General features: G+C 37.6%; 1 long non-coding RNA gene and 1 pseudogene across 1 annotated transcript in view; both read left to right on the top strand.

Moving 5' to 3' along the window:
- Window positions 1-27304, top strand: part of LOC132665944 (uncharacterized) — a 560511-nt gene that overhangs the window by 151823 nt on the left and 381384 nt on the right. The window lies entirely within an intron of this gene.
- LOC132665943 (small ribosomal subunit protein uS12 pseudogene) lies at window positions 26430-26999 on the top strand (annotated as a pseudogene).

Here is a 27304-nt window from a genome sequence, read left to right as displayed (position 1 = left end):
TGGGAAACAATGGAATGAAAACAGAATGAAAGCGCCTACAGTTTCACTTAATCCACCCAGCAACCCTATAATAAACATCTAATTTCCCCTATTTTATAAATGAGAAGACCAAGACCCAAGCAAGATTAAATTGCATGTTGAGGTCACTTAACTAGAAGTGGGGAGAACTGGGGTTGGGATCCAAGGACCACCCTAATGGACACCTAGGCTCTCTGGTATAGGGTACATGTTATAGAGATGAATGTGGGTGACTCCAATTTTTTCAGGCCATGTTCCATATGTTAGAATACTGTGTATAATTTCAAGCTAACATATTATAATATATGATATTTTTATCAGAGCACTCAAATGATCTATCTCCTCTCCTATAAAGTGGGAATGCTTTTCTATTAACAGGGGATAAGCAGCAGATAAATATCAAGTGAAACTCATGTGTATGTTTTTTAAGACTGTAGCTTATGCAGTTCATCTAGCATCCTTAAATTTATAAAGGTCCTTGTGGCTTCTTAACTTCCTTATTAAGTACGGATTCATTCTCCTACTTTAATAGCAGTGTCTGGGACAACTGTTTTTATATAGTTTGTGGCTTCCTAAGAAGATACCACTTTGTTGGTGACTGAAACACCTCTAAATTAATTACAGCCTGAATGTATTGACCAGAAAATCAATAGATGCCCCACGAATTAGAGTTTAGATACTCCTAGTGTGATGTGTGCAATGTAAGGTTGCCTTTTGCTGAGCATTACCATGGCTCACTCTGAATTTCCTCTACCTAAGGAGCATATGCCTTAAATCCCTTGCTATCATTAAGAAACGGCAGCAAACAGCTAATCCTCTTCACTCAATGTCCTTGCCTTTGTGTCAGCATGAAGGAATGGAACATCTTTTGGTCCATACCACTCAGCACCTATGAAGACCTGCTTCAGAGGTATCAGTCCTTCCACAGCTGAAACTCAGTTTCTTTGGGAACATAGAGCCTATTGTAAAGACTTCACCCCCATACCTCATTGTTGTCAATATGGTTTGATAGCTGAGAAAATGTCATGTCTAACTCTGCTTTTTCAGGAAGGATCCTCCCCTTTCTTATCCTCTGGGTCTTAGGAGGATGGGAGAGGGCACTTAAATTTCCTTGTGTTTTGCTATTCACATCGTGATTCTGTGTCTCTATAAAAAGCTCACCCATTTTGAAGATGAAGAACTTGTTTCCCTATCTTCCACTGAAACCATATTGTTAGCCTTTACAAAGATTAACACAGCTCCATGGGGGTTAGATGGTTTCAATCTCTTCTGTGTCATAGACAAATGACCACCCTCACACCTAAGGAACTACAAAAAGCAAAATCCGCTTACTAGACATAAAAACAACCATTTGTTTCCTACTGACACTGAAATTAGAGTTGTCTTTGCTCACTAACTTTATGTGGGGTGCTCTTTGTACTTCCTCACACTTTGAGCCTTTTTTTCTACTCTTATGTACTATAGAGTCTCTCTCTTTTTAGAGAATTGTCAAAGTTTAAAATTTGGAGAAGTTGGGACAATCCTTATTTCACTCTTCCAAAAAACAACTTAAGAATGCCCAACCCCCAGAAGCCATAACCATCTTCAGTGATTTCTGGGGGTAGGGGGAAGCCACAACCCAATGTTATTTGGCATTGCAAAGGTGAAGTAAATGTAAGACATAAAGATTGTCTACAATTCACTTGGCTTTGTGATATCTACTTATAATATGTCATCATGACATTTATAACTAGATGAGCTGAAGCAAAACAAATAAATAAAAAAGCAATACAATGCAGAATAACCTTAGTTACCTGTATCTAGCATTAAAGATTGAAAGTAAGATGGTGAGGGTGAAAAAAGAGTAAGAGAAAGAAATAAATAAAATAATTTGCAGATGGTTCTTCTCTAAAAGCAAAATGAGTAAAATCTCTTTCTGGAGTCGTAAATAATTTAAATTCTATCAAACACATATATCCCCCTGTAACAGGCTCACACAATTTTCACAACACTGTATGTTGTTACTTTCTTTGGCTTTTGCTTTTCTGCACTCCCTGAGGATGTTCTCCAATGATTATTTCTTTCTGTCTTTATTTTGTTTCTTTTTTTTTTCCAACCCCCTCCTGTTCCCTGAGGAAGTATGCAGCCATAATGCTGAAGCGCTGCTAAATGCAATAAGGCAAAAATCATCACGGCTTGATGGCACCAGAGTGCCAGCGCTTTGGATAAAGAATTATCCCACTAACACAGCATGAACCAGCCAAAAGGAAAAAGAAGAAAACAATCCACAAACTCATGGCGTATTTATTTTTTATGATCCTAAGAACCTTTATTTAAAAAAGATAAAATGGGAATCATTGGATGAGTATATTTGAAGGCGGGAATCTCACAGGCAATTTGGACCAGCCGTAGTTTTGTGAGCTGGTCCTTGCCATGGGGTTATTGAGCTGGGAGGCAAACATGAATTGTCTGCCGACTTCAACCTGAAATAAAAGGTGTCCTCTTTGATTTGTTCTTCGTAACAAAAGCTATGATTTTTAAAGTAAGGTTTCTCTAATTGGAACTTTAAAAAATGAGTTGAATGAGTTTTGGGTTTAAAGTATAAAGGAGATGGGGTGCCTGAATTGCTCAGTCGGTTAAATGTCTGACTTCAGCTGAGGTCATGATCTCACAGTTGGTGAGTTCAAGCCCCACATCAGGCTCTGTGCAGACAGCTCAGAGCCTGGAGCCTGCCTCAGTTTCTGTGTCTCCCTCTCTTTGTCCCTCCCCCACTCATACTCTGTCTCTCTCTCCCTCAAAAATAAACGTTAAAAAATAAATAAAATTTTAAAAAATTAAGTATAAAGGAGAAGAACACGTTTCTTTGAAGTCTCAACCTAGGTTATAATACATTTAAAAAATATATGTTACCTATATGTGTGTGAGTGTGTGTGCATGTGTGTGTATAAAACTTGTGCTTTCTGTTAGTAAGCTTTACCCATTAGCTAGGAACTTTCCTTGTTCCTCTATTTATATGACTCTTACCTTCCCTCAGAACACAAACATTCACACTTGGACTTTGATTCGGTTCTCTCTCTTTTTCTCTGTCTCTGTCTCTCTCTGCTCAAACCCAGATGTATGATTTTGTCATCATGGACTTAGGCATTCACTGTGATGACATGTATAAGTACCATAAGTTTAATTTAGCTTGGGCGTGATTAAGATTTTCCTTAATGTCATTGTAATGTAAGTTATCCTGTAGCCAAATCCAAGTATTGCTTGTTCAGGTTTTAGGTTGCCAACGAATCTTTCGTATTTGTTGAATGTTTGTGTATACAGATGAAGATTTATTGATTTATTTGGAGTTCATTTTCATTCTGTTTTTCCTATTTGATACGTTTCCGGACTTTATTTAGATAGTAAGCAGAATAACGTCTATTGTGGTAGACAAACTGAGATCACCATTGTTAGTTTACGTATTTTTGCAGCAAGATTTCAAATGGCAAACCCAATTCCTGGTGCTGAGTGCTGCATTTCACAACAAATTTACAAAGACTTCTGCATATATAAAAAGCCCTTTTCAATTATTTTACTTCTGAACATTTTGTTTAGCAACTAATAGGATTTTACTGATGATATTATTAACTGTGATAACCAACAAGGCCTGTAAAGCAGCCCTGTTAGGAAATTCACTTTTTTGTTTTATTGCACTGCTATCTGATTGGGCTCTTTTGGTATTTCTGGTATTTATTGCCTTTTCTTCTTTTAAAATCCCAGTTAAGGACGGAGCTGTTTGGAAGATGGTAATTTGCTCACTTGCATTATTTCTGGTATGTGTTCCTGTTCAGGTGACTTTTTTTGGGATCGCTCTTCTCCAAGAATCTATGCAGGACTGAAATTCCAACATCTCACAAAAGCATTGATTATATCACTGCATTCTTTTCATTTGTACAGCAGATGAAGGCAAAAAGAGCCTGGAGTATAATGAGGGAGGTTTTCTGGAGGCCAGCCCTCTAAGTAGCATACATAAGATCCATCCATGTTTCTTTAGGTAGAATTCAGTCTGGTGTCAGGGGTGTGGCCCTGCCCAAATATAAGACTAGCTGAAATATTAAGTCAAGTTGTGTATCCAGGGAGGTGATATGTAACAGGATTTGGAGAACACACAGCCTTATCTTTGCCAAATAAGAAAAATCATAGTAAGTATCTCTCAAATCTGTTGTGAGCAGAGAGATAATATGTATAAAATTATATCTGGTATTTGATAATTCTTGAATTGTGGGGAAAACAAATAAAACAAAATGAAAAGATCAAAATAAATATTTTGGAGGGCTAACATGATAAATCCATAAGAGAAGTACAGGCAGATTATTATGGGAATTCAGAGGTAGAATTAGAGATCAGTGTTCACTGTGAGGGATCAGTGTGACCACCTTTAACGTGGGACACTTCCCACCTCTGTCATCAGCAATGTGCTCTTCACTCCCATATTTTCCTTTGGTGATCTCTTGTGTCTTCCCAAGCCTCTCTTACCATGTATATATGACAGTAATGAATAAGCATGTGCCTCTTTGATTCCTCTCCATATGTGTGTTCCAATGCTTAATGGAATACTTCAAATTTTATTAGGCTCCAACTGAGTTCATCTCACCTTCCTCTTCTACACCCATTCCGACATTTTCCTTTCCCACAATCCTCTTTTCCCCTCTGTTGTTCTTTACACCCTGTCATCTCTCTCTCTCTGAACCTTCTTACGCAATCAACCACCAAGTCTTGACCAGTTTAATCTCCTAGATATTGCCCTATTCCTTTCTTCTTTACCCACTTAAGCTACTTAAGGATCAGCCATCTCTAATATAGACCATGTGATTTCTCTGCCTTCAGCCTTGCTCCATCACACCACTGTCTTCACAGTAGCCAAAATGTTCTCCCACACCTGCCTTTGGAAGTAAACATCTAGTCAGCTGACTCTGCTGTTGCAAGAATGTTGATCCCCTATTTTTATCAAGTGAGCATAGACTCCTGGAAATAGCTTAGAACACCCAAACCATATCAACTCTCTGGAATTGTAGCTTTTCCCCTTGCCACTTTTTCTCTTTACAGCAGCCATACTGAACATCTGTCCATTTTGCTCATGCATAATGACTCTCTCATCTCTGGAACTTGCCACATGCTATTCCATCTGCTTGACATAGTTTTTCTTTCTACCCACCTGTGAGATTATAATTTATAATAAGAAATATATATTTGGTCTTTGTCCCTAGCTCCTGACTCACAGCTCCCAAAAGCCTTGGAAAATCCTGAGCTATAAGAGCAACAGGAATATCTTTTGTCGTAATATTTGGTGCCTTTCCCTCAGTTCCTGAAAATCACTTCAGAACCATAAATGGTAAAATGGGTTTCTTCCGATTCATAACAAGTGCCTTTCCACCATAGCTGGGTTTATGTTAACGAGGTGACTTTTGGAAAATGCCTAAGCACCTTCTTACCAGAAGAACTACCATGTGATTAGAGGTTTAAAACTTTCAGTCTCATTGCCTTCTGAGGGAAGAAGAGCTGAGACTGAGTTCAATCACCAATGGCTCAGGATTTAATACTCATGCCTATGTAATGAAGCATCCATACAAACCCAGAAGGACAAATCTCAGAGAGCTTCTGGGTTGGTGAACACATGGAGATTGAGAGAGAGTGGCATACTCAGAAGGCATGGAAGCTCCACCCTTTCCCCATACTTTTCCCTATATATCTCTTCCATCTAGCTGATCCATAGTTATATCTTTTTATAATAAATCAATAACCTAGGGAGAAAATAGGTTTCCTGAGTTCTTTAAGCTTCTCTAGGAAATCAGTTGAACCCAAGGAAGGAGTCCGTTAGAACCTCCAATCTAACTGGTCAGTCAGAAGCAGAGGTGACAACCCGGGTTTTTGATTGGCATCTGAAGTGGATGGCAGTCTTGTGGGACTGAGCCCTTAACCTGTGGAACATGATGATATCTCTGGGTAGATAGTGTCAGAATTTAGTTGAATTGTAGAACACCCAGCTGGTGTTGGAGACTTGCTTATTGTTATGGGGAAACAACCCATCCTTACATGCACACACGCAGACACAGATACACATACACAAACATGCATGTTGGAATTCAGTGCTCAGGACCCTTACCTCCAATATCCTCAAGTAATGAAAGAAGAAATCCAGCTCACTCTTACCTGTTTTTCAGAACTGTCTTCTTTACAATTTCTTTCAGGAACCCCTGTGATCCACCACCACTCCCTGACTCTTATATCAGTATCAAAGTGCTCCAACTTTACCCTTCTGTGTCCATTGATCAGACAAGTTTGTGGTTTCTTTACTTTTCAAACTAATAGTTATCTACCTGCACTTAATGGTAAGAGCCATAAGGCTATGTTTGGGTATAATATTTTTCATCGTTTTGTCCTCAGCAGCTAGTCTGGTATAATAAGACATTGATCATATTTTCTTTTTTGTATGTTTATTTATTTTTCAGAGAGAGACAGAGTGAAAGCAGGGTAGGGGCAGAGAGAGAGGGAGACACAGAATCTGAAGCAGGCTCCAGGCTCCAAGCTGTCAGCACAGAGCTCAATGCGGGGTTCAAGCTCACAAACTGTGAGATCGTGACCTGAGCTGAAGTTGGATGCTTAACCGACTGAGCTACCCAGGCACCCCAATCATATTTTCAATAATTATGGGTGACTTTAAGAATTATTATTTGAACCGAGCCTTGAAAAATTGAAGATTATTAAACTAAAGCTAAGGGGTAGATAAAGGCATTCTCCCATGAGAGTAAGGCACAAAGTCCTGGAGGCAGGAGCATACAGATTGAGTCTGGTGTGGCCACCTGTGGATCCTGGTAAAGGTCCTGAAGGGAGGAAATAACAGTTGCTTTCCTACTGTCACAAATGTATTCTCTTGTACAGGAAATAGGCTTAATCTCAGAGTTATTCTTTCAGACAAAACGTCCATTTTTCTAGAGAAGCAGCTTCATATTCAGCTTCTCGTGTTTGGGATCTGCCCTGAGGAAGAGGCCCGGTAGCAGTTGTATGCCCCTGGGAATCTGCCTAGCAGCTACCCTTCCCTCCTTAACCCACTTGCACAGTTTCCTTCCTCCTCTTTCAGCTCAGGCTGCCCTCCAGCTGCCCCAGGCACTCTGCACGTAGGCTGTCTCCAGCTACGATGGAAAACAAGTACCTGGCAGCTGCTACTTCAGGACTCTCAACTTCCTCCAGCAGCTGAGTATGATCAGCTTTGCAACAGCATATGGGGATCTCTTCTTGGGGCATTCTGTTGTGACAGCAGCTGAGAACTCACCAGTTTGGAGAAATTCTTATTGAAAGGAGAGGAATAGTCAACACAGCTCAGGGGGAGTTACATTCTTTGTTTTCCGCTTCTCCCTTCTCCAGTATGAAAGTTCAAAGCAAATGCATTTTACATGATTTGTTGTTGTAGAGGAAATCGTCTTTTCTTTCCAAACCACTGATGTTAGTGATTCCTTAAACAAGCCAGCTACACCACATCCTTTAAACTTATAGAATGCTCCTTTCCAGCGCTTAACTACATCATGGATTCTCCTGATTTCAAAGTTGTAGTAAAAGTAACAGAACATGAGTAATGAAACATCCTTTGGGCTACACTTAATTACTGAGCCGGTGTCCTGGTTTCAGCATCTAGTAAGAGCAGGGCTCTGTCTGTAATAGACATCAGGGAACATTTTTATTGAGAAACATGAGAATGCTTTTCATAATATAAACAATGAAATTGAGCTGTCTTCTGTGATATAAATCACCAATCATTCTCCAAATTCCTACTATTTCTTCTTAAGAATTTGTCATTCATATATTTATTCTTTTTTTGATATTATTTGCATTGCAGATTATTACAAATCATGTGGTTTTAATTTATTCTGCAGCATTCCAGAGCTGAATGAATAATCTGTGTTTTCTTTTATGACCGTACTGGTATGAATCATATGCCTTTTAAGAATTCACTGTAATCCTTATAGATCATTCCACTCATTTAGTTGATCCTCATACTCTTCATATTTTGGCCATTCAACAAATTTTCTCTGGCATAACCATAGTACTGGGGAATGTGTAAGTCCATGACCCTTTTCCTCTCATTGCTTAAGAGAGAGAAAGTTGCTGAAAGCTTGATAAATCCCTGACTCCCCATTGCTCCTGCTGTGTGTGTATGTGTGCCCACCCTTTCCTTTTATTGAAAATTCTTCTCCATTGTCCCTTTTTAATCCCACTCTCCCATTCTCTTACCACCAGAACATGCCAGTTCTGATCATTTTGCATGAAGCCTTGACGAGAGCCAAGTTTCTGTCTCCACCAGTGCCTTGCTGGTGATCTTAGGCCTAATCTCTTGGCCTCTCGAATCTTGCTATCTCGACATGCATGGGGCACCTGATAAGATTTTCTAATAACTTATATAATTTCCATCATGTTTGCACAGGGAACTTGTAAAGGTAGACTCAATGTATGCCACTGTTGCATGCATTATCCTTATCTCCATATCCCTTGGAGTGGCTAAGAACAGAGGCACATAGAACATCCTCACTGTGGTTTCTGTGTCCTCTGATGAGGTATGTATATACTCTGGCATGTCCCTGTTTCCTCTCCTAGTAGCTTTGTTGAAAAGATTAATCAGGGGCGCCTGGGTGGCTCAGTCGGTTGGGCGTCCGACTTCAGCTCAGGTCACGATCTCGCGGTCCGCGAGTTCGAGCCCCGCATCGGGCTCTGGGCTGATGGCTCAGAGCCTGGAGCCTGCTTCCGATTCTGTGTCTCCCTCTCTCTCTGCCCCTCCCCCGTTCATGCTCTGTCTCTCTCTGTCTCAAAAATAAATAAACGTTAAAAAAAAATTTTTTTAAAGAAAAGATTAATCAATTACCCGGAAATTTCAGGAGTATATAGAAAGAGCAGTGGGCTTGGAGATTGAATCTTGTTACTCTATCTTTTCATTTCATCCTTCCCCACATACTAGCTAAAGATAAAAACAACAAAAAAACCCAAAAACAAACAAAAAAAACATGTTCTTGCCCATTACCTGCCTGTAAAATGAGGCATTTATAAGACATCACATCATACTCACTCAAGAAATGCTAATCTCCAATATCTCAGGTTTTACAGTTCTACAATAGAAAGGTATGTGTATTGTAGGAAAGCGACAGGAAGGGTGTGCGATGAGGTGAGGGATTCAAACCTAAAGGGATATGAGTAAAGGGAAAAAATTTGTGATTCTGTAACTTGGGATAATGGCTCTTTTTAGTGGGGAGAAGAGGTTGTGGTCGGCATGGCTGATAGCATGGACAGACTTCTAGAGTGGCTAGGAAAACTGTTTCTTGATTTAGGTGGTAGTTCTAAGGGATTTTTACCCTTCCTGTGTTTTGTGATAAAAAGTGATTTGAAAAATAGTAATAATTTTCAAAAATAGACTGGCAGGAAGTGTCTAAAGAGTTTTAATGACCATTAAAAGAATGAGACATCACAAAAACTAGGGAAAGAATGAGTATCAAGAAAGAGGGATATTTCACAGTATAAAATATCACAGACAGATCAGCATAGGTGACCCCTGTATGTAATGAAAGAAATCCTGGATGACACTAGCATCAGTACTTCCACAGAAGCAGTTGGGACTTTTAGTGAATGTGAAATCAGAAACTATAGAAATTGCTTACAAAAAGTTTGCCTATGAAGAGGAAGATGGAGGTTGTTTTCTGTTATCTAATTCAGTAAATCTAAGTTCTTGTTAAATTCTACTCTGCGGGATGCAACAGTTTGTCAGTTTACATAGCTTCCTAAAGTAACTATTAAGTCTCTTTATATCTTTATCCAGCCTGTCTACTAAAATAAGGTTCAGATATCACCTCCTCTGAGAAACCTGTAAACAGTTCAGCATAAAATGATCAGGGAACTCACTGGCCCTATGGAGATGGAATCAGATTTCATTGAAAATATTAGTAATTTAATCTATGACGTGGAATATATCTCTCATGTTATATATATTTTTCCTTCTATTTGATAATATACTTTGGTGTTGGTCACGTGCCTTTCTCAAACTCAGTCCATGTAAAAACAGACCATGTAAGAAGTAAAATAACAAGACAATATGAAAAATAAACTGCTCCAGAAAGCAAAGTATTTTAGAAAACTGGTATGAGTTTGGCCTTTATAATTGACTGATACACAGGAATTTTGTATTTGCTTGTCTATTTGTATTTGTCATTATTTCCTTCAATCTAATATTTCTAGCCTGGACATTTTTCTTGAGCTCCAAATTTGTGTTTTCGATGATTAAGTGGATATTGTCACCTGATATACTAAAGGAACCATAACTTTTATTCCGTTTCTGTGTCTCTCACTGCCCCCAACACTGACAAAGTCACTATGATATTTGACATATTAATGGAATTAACATACACCCAGTAACACAGGCCAGATCTTTTCAAATCGCTATCGCCTATTACTTTTCACTTTGCAGCCAATCATTTACCAATTCTCACTCCCTAAATAAATATCTCTTACATCTAGCTGGCTTTTTCCATCCCAACTACCACCTTCCTAATTTGAATTTCTTTATCTCTGGGCCAATGAGATAGCTTCTCAATTACCTTTCTTGACTAGTTTCTACTTGTGACCAGTTGAGTTATTTTTCGAGAGTGCAAATATATTTATGCACAATACCCTCCCTGACTAGAGAACAGATAGAATTTAAGTATTAGGCACTTCAGGATTTGTTCCATATCACATTTTTTTTAAGTTTATTTCTTTATTTTGAGAGAGAGAGAGAGAGAGAGGGAGAGAGAGAGAGAAATTGAGAACAAGGTGTGGAGGGACAGAGATAGAGGGGAAACAGAGGATCTAAAGTGGGTTCTGCACTGACAGCAGAGAGCCTGATGCGGGACTCACCCTCACGAACTGAACCGTTAGATCATGACTTGAGCCAAAGTTGGATGCTTAACCAACTGAGCTACCCAGGTGCTCCCCCCTATCATTTTCTAGTCTCTCTTTTCTCCAATCTCATTTCCTAGTTTGCCTTCACTCTTGCTCACCAAGATTATGTTCTAGTCATACCTATAACTACTATAAATTTTCTGAACAGGTCATTAGTGTCTCAGGCTTCTGAGCTGCTGTGTGTGCCATGCATACTACTTGGATTGTCCTTCCCTCCTCATTTACCTATAATCATTATTTTCAATTTAAAGCCCAACTCATCCCTCTCGTCTAAATTTTTTTCTTATTTTTTGAAGGCAGTTTGGAGAATTTTGTTCTATATTTTAGTTACTTTACACATATCTCATTTTGATTCCTCAAGTTCTATTGCAGTCATTTTTTTAAATTTTAATGTTTATTTCTGAGAGAGAGAGAGAGACAGAGCATGAGTGGGGCAGGGGCAGAGGGAGAGGGAGACACAGAATCTGAAGCAGGCTCCAGGCTCTGAGCTGTCAGCACAGAGCCCGATGTGGGGCTCGAACCCACAAACTGTGAGATCATGACCTGAGCTGAAGTCAGATGCTCAACCGACTGAGCCACCCAGGTGCCCCTTATTGCAATCATTTAAAAGTCTCTTAGGTCTATCTCTGTCTCTTCTAGGAGACTAAAATTTCACTGTCGGAAGGACCAAATATGTTCACCATTTTACTCCCAACATTTAGCCTAGTGAGTCCATAAAAATGTTTGCTGAATCACCAAATGAAGAAATGTGCTGGAAAATATGAGTGGGCAGGAAGTGTGAGTCATTCTGGAAGAGGAGAAACTTCACAGAAAAATGAAAAGCATTTCAAAAAGTTAATAAGTCCCACTTCATTGAAAGTAAAGAGAGGTTCTACAATATTCCATAGTACAAAACATCCCCATTAGTAACAAGGCTGGAATCATAATTGAAAGCACTCAGATTATTTCCTTTGGGTCACTGAGGAAACATCAGGGAATTTCCTTCTTTCCTCTTGATTAATTAAGAAAAGAATATTTTATCTGGGACCTCTTTGCCTAGTGACCACTACCACATGTATTCTTTATAGTGACCACTGCCAGGCATTCCACTTATACGAGCCCTATTGAAAAGAATAAATGAATAAACTTTTTATGTGTGACTTGAATACCCCTAGTGTCCAATTTAGTCTGTAGTATTGCTGAGCCAATCAGCTAAGCCATAAGGCAGCTGCAAATCTGGATAATGCACAAAATGCTCAATTTGTTGGCCATATGTAGACATAGGCTTCGTGATGAATAAGCAAGACTAAACCAATCCTTTTCTTGTATGAAGAATGCCCATGCATGTTGATGAGCCATAAGATCCATCCTCTGCTGAGTCAGGAAAGCAGAAAAGGAAGCCCCCAAAAAATCCATCTTTTACAAAAAGAAAGCATACAGACTTCCACTAAGTTTCACTTGCCTAGAGGTTTAATTTATTCATACCTGTTAAGGACACAAAAGCCATTCAGTCTATTGACTTCTAGAATCAGTAAATTTATTACTAAAGATTTGTACATGGAAAATGTGGTCAATGGAGACAATTCACTACTGCTGGAAGGTCAATTGGACACATTAATGGCCAATTCTCTAAAGCATAAAGGATCATTTTAGGGCTAGCATTACTATTTGTAGTTAAATAGACAGGTAAATGTTAAAAGGGCAAACAAATTTCATTCCCCTAGGCATTAGCTAATGGCCAGAGATACCAGGAAGTCAGCCTGCATTTCCTACACATCTTTCCCAAGCACTTTGACTCCTCTTCTATGGAATTAACAGTTATTTCTTGGTGCCCTCTAGCAGTCTTTGGTCTAGGTGGCCTTAGTCCTTAACTGATCCAATGAATGAATGCCAGGCATGCTGTGAACAGCTTTGCTCCAGCTGTGCCATGGCCAGGAGAAGAGTCTTCCTCTGCAGATTCTAGGCAGATTTCAAAATGTGAAAAGTACATCTTTAGTGTCCCTTTAACCTTAATTCTGCCTTCCTCTTTTCCTGTTGCTGTCAAGTATCCTAGAATTTCATGGTGCCCCCTCTCCATTGTCACTTGACAGAATGACAGTCACTTCACAATTGAAGTTCATCTAAGACGGTCCTCCCAAAGTAGCACCATGAGCATGTGACTCTTCTTTGCATTTCCCATCAACTCTACCCTGCCCTTCCATTGCCTATGGAATTTTTGGTCAGTGATAATTAATCTGACAAAATATATCAGATAAATGTGTGTAGAAAGGCCTCTGAATATTTTAATCTGAGGAAGAAATATTTGTGGACATTTGAGGTGGCATGGCAGGATATAAATAAACTTTGGCAAAGGGGACTTTTGGAGACTGCAAATCATACCACTTTTATGACTGAGGTAGTTTGGGTCTAAAATTTGCCATTACAAGAGAACACAACAAAACTTAATGCCATAGATTTTTTTCTAACATATCTCAATTCTTACTTTCTCTGGAAAGTGTTCCCTGGATATTTCAGCTCACAGTGATCCTGCCCTAGAGATTATAAAGAGAAGTAAATGGTAAATAACATACCCCTCATATTGAAAAGAGACCCTCATGTGTCATTGGACCTGAGGATTTATGATGCATTTGCTTGCTTACAAAGTTTTCCACCCATTGGGCACTGAGAATATTTTTCATATATATAACTCCTCATAACTAGGAGCCATTTTTTTTGCCCTGTGTGCCTGCTTTCAATAGGGTCATATGAAAAAGGTACAGAAACTGCATTCTAAGCTCCCAAAGGCATCTTGGTTTGCAGAAGGCTAGAGACTGGCTCCAGGGCTTGCAAATGTGAGAGGGTGTTTCACCTCAGCATCCCTGAATCCCCGCCAACTCAGGTTAATAGTGCCCAAAAGTCATTTTCTGGCCTACTCACATGGTTGGAAGGGGATGGCGTGATGGCGGCAATTTCAGACATCCACCTCCCAGATGAGCATGGCCATATGGACTCAGAGCTGGAAGGGAAAGTATGATGAGTTTGGAGGCAGCAAATATGAATGAGTAAGGAAGCAATTTGAGCCAGGATGCCAGGAAGAGCAGGGCACAAATGAGGAAAAATTGTTCAGAGGGAACAGCTTATGGCTAGGGATCAGGATACCTGAGTTTTTCCTGGCTCTACCTCTATTCAGCTAAGTGACCTTGGAGAAAGTACTTATTCTAGCTAGGAGAATTGTGTGTGTGTGTGTGTGTGTGTGTGTGTGTGTGTGTGTGTGTGTTGTATGTGTGTGTGTGAGAAACAAAATGAATTTCTTTACTCCTACAGTTTCTTCCAGCTCCAGAACTCTGAGGGAGGGATTCTTGAACAATATTTTGTTATAAAATAATTACATTATACTTTGTAAATCAGCAAACGTATGTACATCACAGTTTTATTTGTTTATATATGAAATAGAAAGTACCCATAACTGCCTTACAAGTTCCTCAAGAGAATCTAATTACTAATTCTATTACAATTAGTTATATGTGCATTATGCATGCACTTTTATATTTGCTCTCATTCAGTCTTCTCAAGAGTCCTGTGAAGTATTATTATCCCTTTTTAAGGATGAAGAAACTAAAGGTCAGAGGATATAAGATTTCCCAGTGCCACACAGCAGATGAGAATCCAGGAATTTTCGACACAAAGGCCAGCCTCTTTCACTGTGGTGTACTAACTCCAAACACATGTCTAAATTACATAATAGGCATAAAAAATGTCAGTCTCTTCTCTTTATAGAGTTTACAAATTATCCATGGAATCAACACACAGAAAATGTTACAACATCCACAGAAATGGCATTAAGAATAGTATAAACAATAAACACAAAAAGGCCTAATAAAATATAATAATATCAAACTCCACTAAATGACAACATTTGCAGAGATAAAAATACTGTTTATTGAACACCTACTATATGTATCTGTTTATCAAATAAGTACCTTGAATATGATATTCATTTTAGACATAAGAATTCATTTTAGACATAAGGAACTATGTCTAAAATAGTTATAACATAGGGACTATGTTTTTTTCTGCACAATAAAAAGTTCAGAAAAATGAAATGACTTGCTTAGAAATCACAAAGTTGCAGAGTCAGGATTACATTATTCATAAACTACACTGTCCCTGATTTTTCTAGCATGAGCTAGCTCTACTGGAATACCTTTCTTTATAAGGAACTTAGAGCCCATGATGAGAGATGGAGGGGAAGCTTTCCACATGAAACAATAGTGTGTGTAAATGTGTGGAAGATAGAATCTCTCTTGGGGAGAAAATCCAGAAATCACTTGCCTTACAGAAGACTTATATGTAGCACAAATGGGAATAATAAAAATAAAATGGTGATCATTTCAAAGAAAATGGAATTAGTTATAAACTTAAGAAAAAAAACATGGATAGGATCTGTACTGTATGCCAAAAATTACAAAATGCTGATAAAAGGGAAAAAAGTTCTAAGTAAATAAGTATAATTGGCTTATAGGTATATTGAAATCAAAGAATGGAAGACTCAGCATAGAAAAGATAACAATTATCCCCAAATTGATCTATGGGTTTAATGCACTTCCTATCAAAATCTCAGCAAGATTTTTTTTTGTAGACATAGAGAAACTGAGTCTAAGTTTATGTGGTAAGACAGAGGCCCTAGGAGGGAAAATTTATTGATAAAGCAGGATGAATCACTCTTCCTAATATTGAGGCTTATTATAAAATTAGAGTAGTAAAGTCAGCATAGTATTGGTGGAGGAGTGCATACATTAGTGGAACAGAATAAAGAACACTGAAAAAGATTCACATGACTAGGCCCAAATGATGATTGAGAAAGGTGCAAAATGATTCAGTGGAGGAAGAGAGTTAGGCTTTATAACTAATGATAGAGCCAACTAAAGATCAAAAGAGGATAGATAGACAGATGGGACCTTGACCTAAACCTAACACCTTCTAAAATACTTAATTCAAAAATCAATCACTGGACTTAAACATAAACATGAGTATTAAAGTTTTTAGATGAAAACACAAGAGAAAATCTTCAGGATCCTGGGTGAAGCAGAGAGTTTTTAGAGTTAACGCCAAAAAACACGATCTATAAAAGGAAATATTGATAAACTGGACCTCATCAAAATTAAAATCATTTGCTCTGTGAAAGATCCTGTCAAGAGGATGAAAAAGAAAGCTACAGAATAGGACAGAATATTTGCAAACCCACGTATCCAACAAAGGATCAGTGTCTAAAATATATAAAGAACACTCAAAACTTAAGGTAAACCAAAAAAGAACCAATTAGAAAAAAATTGGACATTTCACTGAAGGGGATATACAGTTGACAGAGCATGAAAGTATATTCAACATCATTAATCATTGGGAAAATGAAAATTAAAACCACAATGAGGTGTTATTAATGCCCATTAGAATGGCTTAAAAAATAAGTGACAACATAAAATCCCGGGGAGGATGTGAATAAACTGGATCATTGCACTTTCTCAACGATTCATAAATTGTTGGTGGATATGTAAAATAGTCTAGCCATTATGGAAAGTAGCTTGGCATTTTCATATAAAACTAAGCCTGCTGTTACCATACAACTCAACAATTCCACTCTTAGCCATTTATTCCAAAGAAATTGAAGTACAGTTTCAAAAAAGGGGGGAAAAAGCCTATACACAAATGTATATAGTGGCTTTATTCATAATAGCACCAAACTGGAAATTACCCAAATGCCCTTCATTTGATGAATGATGAAACATATTGGTATATGCATGTCACAGAATACTACAGAGAAATATAAAAGAATGTATTATTGGCACACAAAACTTGGAGGACTCTCAGGGTAATTATGCTGAATGGAAAAAGTTAGCTCCAGAAGATAGCATAAGATTCCATTTCTCTGACGTTCTTGAATGACAGATCGTAGAGGTGAACAACTAATAGTTTCCAAGGGTTAAGGAAGAAAAGAAGGTTGTAGCTGTAAAAGGATAATAAGAGTGATCCTTGCATGACGTAAATGTTCTGTGTTTTGACTATAGTGTTAGCACGTGAACCTGCACATGTGTTAAAGTTGCACAGAGCTAAACACACACACAGGATTGCATGTAAAACTGGTAAAATCTACAATTTGAAGGAATTGTGCCCATGTCCATTTTCTGGCTGGGATATTGTAGTATGACTATGCATGATGGCACCAAGGGAGGTACTGGGTAAAAGGTATACAGGATTTCTCTTCATTACTTCTTATACCTAACTGTGGTTACCATTATCTCAAAATATAAAAGTTGAAATAAAATATAAAGATGGCTTCAAAACATATCAACGGGTCTTGAAGAAATTCCAAGTAAGCCATGTAAAATTTTGGACCTAATTTAGGGAGCAAAATGGTTCAGGTGTTGCTGCACAGTGGTTTGCATGTTGCAGGAGGGCAATGCAAGGACCAAACCCATCTCAAGTTCATGTAGAGGTTTTGGAGCAACAGACTCCTGCCTTGGAGTCTCCGTACTTTCAACTCAAAGACAAGTTATTATGCTTGTCTTGTGGGTTGTTCTCTCTTAAAGACTTTGTCTGAGTCCACACATATCAGATTATCTGGATCAACCCCGATCATCTTGCTGCAGACTGGGTTGACAAACTTCATTTTTATGTGAATCCACTATATTTTCTAACTATCAGGCATATTAAGTTTTCCGTCCTTTTCTATCCCCAAGCAGGGGTGGGTGGGCAAGTTTCCTGCTGTGAAATAGAGCATGTTTTTCCCAATTGTTAAGCAGCTCTTTTGCATGTTCCTATATAGACCAGCAATGACTCATTGCCTTCCCTCTCTCATTACAAAAATGGGGCCTGGGAGATTTGTACATACATCCCAAATGTTACATATTAGAATTGATTACACCAACACAACTATTAAGCTTTAAAAGGCATAATGTTTTAAGCCTGCTCAACTAAAATACTATAGTCTATGCACAATCAAACCTCTCTGAGGGGATTAGGCAGAAACCATTTTAATTTATCCATCCTGGAGTGTGGTACTAACAGCGCTGCAAAGAAACTGCTGAGTGAGCACTTGTTTACCCATCAGCAGAAGAGTCGCCTTGCTTTGGAAAAATAGCCCTGTGTTTTGCTCATCCTGTACACTTAAAAAATGGGAGGCCCTCCTCTAATCATGCTCCCAATTGACTCTTGCTGACATGTGCTTAAGGTTTTAGAGAACTTGTGTTTTTGATTCATGTGTCTTCTTCCTTTGTCTGTTTCAGAGCTTCCTTTAGACAAGAGGCCTTCTACTATAGATCTGTGTAACCTCAGCAGGGTTCTATGGCAGGCCCTAAATCAGCTTATCAATACTAAGTTACTTCTATGAATATGAATACCTAGTATCATTTTTGATTGGACACAGAAACCTTTTTGAAAGTGTATTGCAAAAAGTGACCTATAATTGAATAGGAACTCCCTCTGATGTGCACATTTAATAAGGCCATTTTTTAAGTGCCATTAGCTAAAACAATGCTGAGTGTGAATATGCCTTCTAAATTAATATTATTCTTCTGGATCCCTGCAGTGATTGAGGCAACATTTTGAGAATAGGCCACAGGTCCCTAAGAACCTTTAAGGAGGATGTCACATATCACACATAATAGTCTGCCGATCTTTCTTAAAAACTCAAAAAGTAAGGCAAAAGATGTATGAAATCTGCACTGTTAAAATATTTGTAGAGCTATTTGAATGGGATAGTAAGTTATTCGTAATATGGAGTCTTCTAAGGAATATGGCAGAAATTTGAGTCTTCATTCTTGTAGCAGGATTTTTGCTAAATTAGGTAACATTTGACTTGAATACTTACTATTCTCTGTGCCTTTTTGCTCCTTTCAAGTGCTTAACTATATCCTACTATACCCTCTGTGGCAGGCAATATCCTGTCCCTCAGTCACCCTGCCTCATTTCTACGTGGGAGAGTGCAGATTTTGTTTTCTTGTGTGTCTAGATACAGTCACCCTTTCCAACTCTACGGTATTCATCATGGTTGGCTTACATTATGACTCAGTGCTCTTCAACACTGATCTATTCCCTGAAACATCTCCAATAATGTTCCTTCTAGGTTAAACATTATAAGGTTTCCATTATAAGGTTAAACATTGTCTATGCTACTATCAGACTTGGACGTTTTATTGTGGCACAGTCACATCCATTCGCTTATGTATTTTCCATATCTGCTTTTACACTATAAGGACAGAGCTAAATAGTTGTGACAGAGACCATGTTACTAGCTCATCCTTTGCAGAAAATGCAGAAAAGTTGCCAAGCCCTGCTATAGAGAGAGCCGTGACTCAAGTTCTCAAGCCATCATTGTTAGGTTGAATTAACTGAGCAGAACCATTGCTAGTGCAGCTAAGCTCTACTGAGATGAAAGAGAAATATTTAGTTTAATTTAGTTTTAAGTTTTAAGAGTGGTTTAAAATGAGAAAACTTTTGACATTTAACTTATTTAGAAGTCTAGAATTAGAGGTTATCAGGACTGATGAAATGCTGAAAGGAATTCTGCATTATTGTTACAGCTCAAAAATATCATTATAGATCTTCTGTCTTGCCTTCCATAGGTCTGCTCTGTCATGGTAAGCTTGCAGCCTCGCTCTTATGCCCACCATTCATGAACCTAAGATAGTAGGAAAATCTGAGACAACACATCGTCACAGAGCCAGATTTGGGGACATAATATAAATATATTTCTCTTCATTCTTTTTTTTTGGGGGGGGGATAGACTTTTCTCAGAAGCCTATCAGTAATCTTTCCCTTAAGTCCCACTGGTTAGGCTTCAAATTCCTTCATTTTCTTCTACCTTAAACATTAAAAAGAAAACATGGGAGCTATGTGAAGAAATTTCAAATTGTAAGCAATTTTCTTTATTTTTGGGAAAAAAAAAAGAAATGAGAGGAAACTAAAAGATAGCAACGCCTCCAGTATTGTGTGTGATGCATCATATATGAACTTCCACATTTTCATCTGACAAAAGTCATGACATCACACAGGAGAAGTATGTTCTGACCATAGCTTCTAGAAGTGCAGGTGGGACTGTCCGTAGGTATTCATAGAACTTCTCAACAGGAATCCTAAGGGAGAGTGTTATGGCTAGTTCTCTACATCCATGGCTGAAACTATGGTGAATTTTAGAAAAGTGTTTCAGAAATGTGTATATTTTTTGCATTCTAAAATATCCCTCAAACCAGATACCAACCCTACATTCTCTCACTGAAGGATATCTTGAAGGATATTGATTATTCTACCAGTAAAATTTTATACCATGACTGTAGATTCTCAGAAGTATTCATATTTAATGGGATTTTCCACTTTTTTATTATTCTGAATAGATGTCCAAATCCAGCAAGTGTCTTTTAACAATTATATCTGTCCAGATAAGCATGTGTAAATGCCATATTCATTTCAGGCTTGTTCTTCACTGGACCTCTACTTGCCAGGGACAACAGGAAAATGTGTTCAATGGTTGTCAAATGACAATAAATAAAGTTGGTCTTTCTTCAAATGGTCATTTATAAATCCTCTAGTACACCTGTATTTTTGAGCTGTGATAATTATTTTAACACTTTCATTTTACAAGACTATTCAGAGGCCTAGGAAAAAATATTACCTATCTTAAAGACATGGAGAAAAGACTTCTAGAATTAATTTATGCATATTTTAATTTAGCTTATGATATTTTTATATTGGGCCTATGGTCAAGATAGAGCAAAGGAGTATGAACAATTTTATTTTGAAAGTCATTAAAAATCTCAGTTGATAAAAAGCTTTTGATGAATTTTGCTTTAAATATAACTAAACTAAGCAATATGGATAATTATATGTAACTCATAGAGTGAATTTTCTAAAAGAAAAAATAAATATTTGTGATTATATACCATACATACACATGCATACACACACAGAAACTTGTATATATTGTAATACTTTTTAAATGTATAATTTTGATTACTTTTTAAAGAAAGCAATTTTATTTCAATAAGACCTACAATTGAGGGGGAATTAGGATGTGTAATTTTCTTAAGATTCTTTTTCAAGTTTTGATATTAGTTAGGATTATACTGATCAAACAAAATGAAAGATAATTTCTTTCTTCATATCATAAGAAAGTTTGTGAATAATAGTATTATTTCTTCCTTAAATGCTTTGTTGAATTCCCCAGTAAGATAATCTGGGCTGGTGTTTTCTTTGAGGGACATTTTAAATTACAGATCTGGTTTCTCTAATAGGTATAAGACTTCAAATTTTCTATTTCTCTTTCTATTGAATTTGGAAATTTTTGTATCCCAAGGAATTGTCTGTTTCATAGAAGTTGTTAAATGTATCCAGACAAAGTGAAATAAGTCAGGCAGAGAAAGACAGGTACCATATGGTTTCACTCATATGTGGATCCTGAGAAACTTAACAGAAGACCAGGGGGGAGGGAAAGGGGAGAAAAAAAAGGTAGGGAGGGAGCCAAACCATAAGAGACTCTTAAAAACTGAGAATAAACTGAGGGTTGATGGGGGGGGGGGGGGAGGTGAGAGGGAGGGGAGGGTGGGTGATGAGTATTCAGGAGGGCACCTGTTGGAATGAGCACTGGGTGTTGTATGGAAACCAATTTGACAATAAATTTCATTTTTAAAACGACGACAACAACAAAAAGAATAATCATTTAAAAAATCAAATTACACCTTATCTGCTAGATGTATATTTTAATATAGAGCAACAAGTAAAATTTCTATTTTGTGCTAAAAAAAGAAAAGAAAAGAAAAGAAAAGAAAAGAAAATTCTCATTGCTCCTCCCCGGCAACTTTAGTCAAAGAAACTCTAAACGGCAAATAAAATCTATAACCACTCTGCAAAGCTGTCAGTGACCTTGAACAGGACACACAGATAAGAGATAAGAATCTGAAAATCAGTGGGACTAAACTGAGAATTGACAAAGAGCTGGCAGGAAGGCTTTGGCCTTGGACCAAGAAGAACAGACCAGAGCTCTGAATTAAGGGCTGTGGACAAAATAGAATTTACTACCTAGGTGAGCTTGTAGCAGAAAAAGAAGCGGGCGGGGGGGGGGGGGGGGGGGGGCCGGGGGTTGAGGTATTTACTTGGGTGGGAGAGGAAACAATAGGCTAACACTGTTAGCTTTTTGCTTCTGTGCCTATACTTCACTAACTTAAATGCAGCATTGTTCACATCAGTCAGAGAAGTGAACCTCAAAACACTCAGTGTTAAATTTTTTGAACCCTGTGGCATGAAGGGGTTATCTCTTTATTTTATTGTTGTAGTCATATGACGAGGAAAATAAGTTTTCACTGGAAAACAAATTCAGTTGTGAGTACCCACTAACTCAAAAAAAAAAAAAAAAAAGCCACTTTGGTTTGAAATGAAATAATTCAATCACAAGCAGTTCCTGTTCCTTGACAGGTCAATTTGATTTGCTCCTCAGCCTGACAGTAGGGCTGTGACTGAAGAGGACACATTTCCAGCAGAGTACCTGAAGCGCTAAAATATCCTACACTTCATAACACTGAAAGGAAATTTGACCAACCGGGAAAGATGCCCTATTGGCAACTTTACAAAGTTCTTGGGAGAAAAAGCAAACCTATATGTTTGTTCTTTGAATACTTTATGCAAATGTGTTGATGTATATGCACATGTTGGTGGGAAAATAAATGCAAAAAGATGGAAGTTCCAACGAATGAATATGTTGAATTGCTAAAAGCAACATATTGCAACTTATGTTCTGAGAGCTCTTTGCTCACCATGAAATCCCCAAGCTGAATGTATTCAGAAGAAATGCAATAAGGTATGGAATAGTTCCAGGTTCAGATGTGAACACAGATACAAACACAGTGAACGCCGGAATGTGTATTTGATGCTGTTGTGCAATGTTGAGAAAATAAATTGGATGTTGTTCATGTTGCTAATGCAAAAACAGAATGAATGCTAAAATGAAGTTATCTGCTGATTTTGGAATCTCATTTATCCCCTGCTGATTCATATCATCTGTTTTGGTTATACACATGATGCAAACATTCGTTTTGCGAAATCCCACTCCTAAGTCTTCAACAACTTTACTCCAGCTTTCGAAAATTAGCACTAGTTCAAATACCAGGAGAATAAAGTAATTGATTTCAAGCTGGTTAAAATGAATTTTCTGGGCTTGATGCTCTGTGGAGATAAAAATTGGGGGTAAATTGTTCTTTAAAAAAAAAGAAAGATGCTTTCTATACATAGTAGGTGTACCAAAATATTTTTGAGAGGAAAAAAAAATTTGTCCCTCTCCTAAAGAAGCTTAAAATAAAGTTGGAAGAGACAAGGACTGTATGTTTTGTATACCATTAAACTAAACTACAAAACCACACCAAATAACAATCACAACACAAAGCAGTACATATTTAGGTGTCAGGTTAGTAATGATCAATTGCTCTAGGAATTTAAAGAAGGGGGAGTGTCATGGATTGGGTTTTATGGTGAATGTTCTTGAAGGATTTTTCTGGTCAAGCATTGAATGAAAACATAAGAAAAAAAACATGACTAAGCTATGTATATGAGGAAAGTCATTTCTGTTGGTGGTTTTGTGTTTACTATTTAAATATAGAATTCTAGGCTTTGGAGAAATTCTAGAATACAGATTAAAGTTGGCTGCTTGAAGATATTTACACTCTCCTTTTGCCTACTATATCCAATTAGTTGAAATGTAGCCCACTTCTTTTATTCTTGAATTTTACAATAAATTGATCATTTGATAGAATTAAATGAATCTTTTCTTATAAAAAATATACTCACTCTACAATTAGGTTGAGAGAATTCATGCTGCTGTGATGGTTGGCTTAGATAGCCTTTAATTTTATGGCATTTTTGAGTCTGCAAATTTAGTTATTTAACACATTTGTATTTTTTTTAATTGACTCGAATATTTCACTGAGTTTTACTAGTAAAAAATCTCTCTCTTGTAAGCCAGAGAATGGTAAATGAAGCTTAGTGTGGCAAAAAAGGTGTCAGAATTGACTGACAATTTGAAGAAGCCAGGTACATTTTTTTCAGGAAATCACATTTGATTAGTTTGTGCCTATTGTTTATACCTCAAGACATAATATCTGTAAAGACTATCTCTGTGACAATTGAGTGTTGGTTAAGCAATCATCCATGTAATGTTTAACATCCAGGTAATTTTCAATCTCTGAATATGTTCTCACAAACAGAACACCAAGACTTGTCACTATGGCAGACTGAACTGATATAAGAAACCTCCCTTTTCCTACTCCAAACACAAGTTCTGAATATGGCAAAGGGATCCCAAGTGGATACAGGGGTCTGAATGAGATTAGAATGGGGAAATTAAACCTGACATACATTTAAGAAGTGAGATCTTTATACTCCTAAGGGTCCTGAGGAAAAGCCTAAGGTCATATATTGAATGGATAAGAACTGAGTTCCCTGAATCATGGTGCAAACACAAAGGTCTGTATGCCACCTTTTTTGTTTTTTGTTTTTGTTTTGTTTTTTGTTTTCATTCACCCATTGGACAAATAATGATTGAGGGTCTACTGTGTGTTAGAAACTGGTAGGATAACAGTGAAAAAAAGGGAAGAAAGCAAAACGTTGTGTGCCTTGCATTGTGTATGGAGGGGAGGGGAAAAATAATGTAAGGGAGTATACATTAGATTGTAGTAGATGATGTGGAAAAATTAACAGGTAAGAGATATAAGGAATATGGTATTTCTGCAAGTCTAAATGGAGTCATTTGAGAAGTGTTTACTAAAAAAAATGTCTTTGAGTAAAGACTGGAAGGAGACAAGTCAAGACCTGAAAGACATATCCATGCATATGCCCATGCAGGTGAAACCACAATTACAAAAGCCCTCAGTCAGGAAAATACAAGAACAGTAAGGTGACCATTATGGTTGTAATATTGCAAGAAAATACAAGGAAATTGTAAAGTTGAGTGTTAATGAGTGGCCAGATTCAATGGATACTTTTAAGGGAGGTAGGGGTGAAAAGTGAGAAGTTTAATTCTGTGGTAATCATCCAAACAAGAGATGATGGTGTATTAGATCAGACTGGTAACAAAGAGGTGATAAGAATAGCCTGGCTATTACTTTAAGGTGAGGTCACTAGTATTTGCTGACAGATTGTGTGTGTGTGTGAGATGGTTAGAAAAAAGTCAAAGATGATACCAAAATTTTTGCTTTGATAGTGGAAGGATGAAGTCATTAGTTGACATGAGGAATATTGTGGAGAATGCCATTTTTGTCAGAAAAATCAGAACTCAGTCAAAGGATATGCTAAGGTTAAGATGGCTATTAGAAAACTAAGTAGCTGTCAGGTAGACAGTTAGATACATGAGTCTGAATTTGATGGGAGATGTCTGGGTTAAAGATGTAAATTGGGAAATCATCAGTGTATAGATAATATTTAAAGCCACCAGACAGGATGAAATCACTAAGGAAATAAGTATAGATGGATTCATGGTTATTAAATCACGTTCTTGAAAGACTGTATCTCCTGGCCCAGGATTGGCTGAAAAATAGATGCCCGGGGCTGTGAGTAGGAAAAGATTCGTGCATTTACAATTAGAAAACCAAACCCGCTTCAGGTGAGAGGGTAGGATCTGAATCCATACTACTGACCTTAGCACAAAGCTTGCGTTGATAAGTTAATAAGAAACTTGGCCCACTTTAGTGTAACTCATAAGTGTCTAGGGAGAGAAAGTAAGCTATGCAGCATAAAAGGCTTCTGGATGTCAGACTTATGAGTCTCCATACAACAGTGTTCCTACCAAAGATGACCTAGCTGTCAGAAACCACAATACGATATCAACAAGTACTTTTAAAAAAAAGACAAAATGTACTCACAAAGAGCAACATTAAATAGAGCATTTTATGAAAATAAATGCCATATTCTTCAAAAAATTGAAGAAGATGATTTTTAAAATAAACTGGTAGTAGATTACACATACATAAAGCAAGGCATAGTATATTAAAAGATAGATTTGAGGGTATCCATAATGCATCTCAGAAAGGTAAAGAGAATGAATACATGAGGAAGAGATTAAGAGATGTAGAGAATGGAATAAAAAGGGCCAACTTAAATTTAATGACGACTAAAGGACAGAATGAGGAAAATGAAGTGATAAAAGGATAATGGCAGGCAGTTTTCCAGAATTTAAGAAAGTTATAAGTCTTCAACTTGAAGGAGAATCCTAGTGTCTTAAGAAGTATAAACAAAAATAAATCCACTCTTGGGGCGCCTGGGTGGCTCAGTCAGTGAAGCATCCAGTTTCGTCTCAAGTCAGCTCAGAGCCTGGAGCCTGCTGCAGTTTCTGTGTCTCCCTCTCTCTCTGCCCATCCCCCATTAGTGCTTTGTCTCTCTCTCTCTGTCTCAAAAATGAATATACATACATACATACATACATACATACATACATACACACACACACACATACATAAATTCGCTCTGTTGCTGATGCCTCTGGTGCTGACAGGATGGGCAAGTGTCACGGTCTTCATATTGCCTAGAAACTCGGTAGCCACTGACAAGATCAGAGGTGGCATGGCTAACAGCACAAGAAGGCCCACTTAAGGCGCAGCTCTGAAGCCAAACTCTTTTGGAGGCGCTTCTTAGGCAAAGGGAATTACTGTGGTGGAAAAAAGTAGGAGTAGAAGCCAACCAGCCACATTCTGCCATCAGAAAGTGTGGCAGGTCCAGCTGATCAAGAATGGCAAGCAAAAAAAAAGTCACGACCATTTTAGCCAATGATGACTGTTTGAATTTTATTGAGGAAAATGATGAAGTTCTGGTTGTTGGATTTGGTCTCAAAGGTCATGCTGTTGGTGATGTTCCCAGGGTTTGCTTTAAGATTGTCAAAGTAGCCAGTGTCTTGCTTTTGGCCTCATACAAAGGCAAGAAGGAAACCAAGATCCTAAGTTTTGATGGTGAAAGTACGACAATAATAAATTTTCATATGCCATAAAAATAAAAAAATATACACCTAAACTCATAATGGTGAAATTAGAAAAACATCCAAGATAAAGTGAATGTCTTAAATGTAACCAAAGAAGATTTAATGAGAAAAATAACTGCTCAGGGCTAATAGTTGGACTGACCTTAGACTTCAAAAGCAATGGTATATGTAAGAAGAAAATAAAATTATATAGTCAAGAAACTGAGAGAAAGCATTGCCAATCCAGAATGATATAGGTGGTTACACTATCATTCAGGAGTGAAAGGGAAATAAAAACATTCTCAGGAGAAGGCAGAATCAGTTTTATCATACATTGACCTTCCCTGAAAATCTAATAAAGATTCTACTTTACATTTTTGCATTTGTATTTTTCTTTTCAGTACAAAGACTTTAAAT

The sequence above is a fragment of the Panthera onca genome, chromosome D3, assembly GCF_046562875.1.
Source record: "Panthera onca isolate mPanOnc1 chromosome D3, mPanOnc1 haplotype 2, whole genome shotgun sequence".
Classification (NCBI taxonomy): Eukaryota; Metazoa; Chordata; class Mammalia; order Carnivora; family Felidae; genus Panthera; species Panthera onca.
This window is presented reverse-complemented; position numbering and strand designations above follow the sequence as displayed.